Source organism: Montipora capricornis, chromosome 1, assembly GCF_036669925.1.
Source record: "Montipora capricornis isolate CH-2021 chromosome 1, ASM3666992v2, whole genome shotgun sequence".
In the NCBI taxonomy this organism is placed as follows: domain Eukaryota; kingdom Metazoa; phylum Cnidaria; class Anthozoa; order Scleractinia; family Acroporidae; genus Montipora; species Montipora capricornis.
The window spans coordinates 53,972,468-53,974,078 of record NC_090883.1 but is presented as its reverse complement, the minus strand read 5'-3'; positions in this window follow the sequence as shown (position 1 = coordinate 53,974,078).

Below are 1,611 nucleotides of genomic sequence, written 5' to 3'. Positions count from 1 at the left end.
CCCTTTTTGGGAGATACTAATAAACGTATTGTATTGTATTAATAATAATAATAATAATAACAATAATAATAATAATAATAATAATTTACATGTAACTTTATTATTTATACAGCGCAAAAATTCATTTAGATATGATCTTATGCATTTTACATAATCATAAAGAAATACTTAAATGAACATGAGTATAAATTACTAACTTGTAGATATAAAATTAAATTTAAATACAATAGCCTAAGATATATGTAAAAAGAACTTAAAGTTAATGAAAACTATCCTAACTAATAAATATGTATATACTCTATAGATAAAAATACTTGAAATCATAATAACCGACGTATTACACTGTATTGGTAGGCAATTTTGAAAATATATGTCTTAAGTAATTTCTTAAATTTATTGAATGATGATTCATCTCTTATGTTTCGTGGAAGTGTATTCCACAAAGAAGAAGCTGCCACCTCGAAAGCTTGGGTCTCTGGATTTCCGTTTACTTACAGCCTTTACAGCTTATTGATATGAGTATTAGGGAGGCCATAGAGTAAACTATTACAGTAGTCTAATCTACTGATAACTAACGCTTGTCGAGCGTCTTAGTGGCGTCTTGAGTTAGATATTTTCGAATTCTTCTAATATTATGTAAAGAGTAAAAAGCTAAACTACTTGTTTTAGTAATATGGTTTCAAAAATTAAAATTGCAGTGACACAAGACGCCTAGATTTCTGGCCTCATTCACTGATTCAACTCTGTCGCTGCCAACAAGCAGTGTATTTCTATTTATTTTACGAAGTTCTGTTTATTTTACTATTGTATTTACCGATGATTTCGTAAATTCAAGTTGTGTAAAAGCTTCTGTTTGCAAATATTCTTAGACTGGTTTGCTAATTAAGGGAAGTTTTCTACTCCCATCAAAGAAATGGAAAAAGAAGAACAATGGAAGTGTTTGCAGGTTTTTTTCCTTAGGCTCAGGTGTTATGTAAGTTATGTAAATTAGGCACACACATGTTCTTCATTTTCAGGGAGCAAATCTTAAAATCAATAAAAATGGAATAAATGTGAAGGTAGTATGTCAGTGAATTTCTAAAACAACTAGACTACTCGTTCTTGTTTTCTATGAGTCGAATAGTCATTTCAGCTCCTCATGCCTCGTCAGTTGTGGCAGGTCATTGTTTTACCCTTACTAAACCTACCCAAAACTTTCAAATTGCCTACCCTTGGGCCAAAACATTTTTTGGGGACGTAATGAGCCGTATTGTCTAGCATTTGCAAAGGTTTTGTTCCAAGTGACCTGTTATTTAAACCAGTCGGTATTTGATTTGTAGACTTGGTGTCACCTGTGGGTTGAGTTTGTTGGTTCTCTACTCTGCACTGAGAAGTTTTTCTTCAGGTACTCCAGTAAAAACCAAACTTTGATTTGATTTCTGTACAGCGTCCACAGTTATTGTCCCAGCGCTAGATACACTTAACAGTCTTGACAGTTTAAAGAAGAATAAATAAGCAATTATATCACGTTAATTTAACTCTCTCGTTCTAATCAACATGTTCCATTGTACACTCTTTTTTGTTACCTTTGGCTATTTTGTTAGATTCCCAATTTATTTCACGTTGTTATTT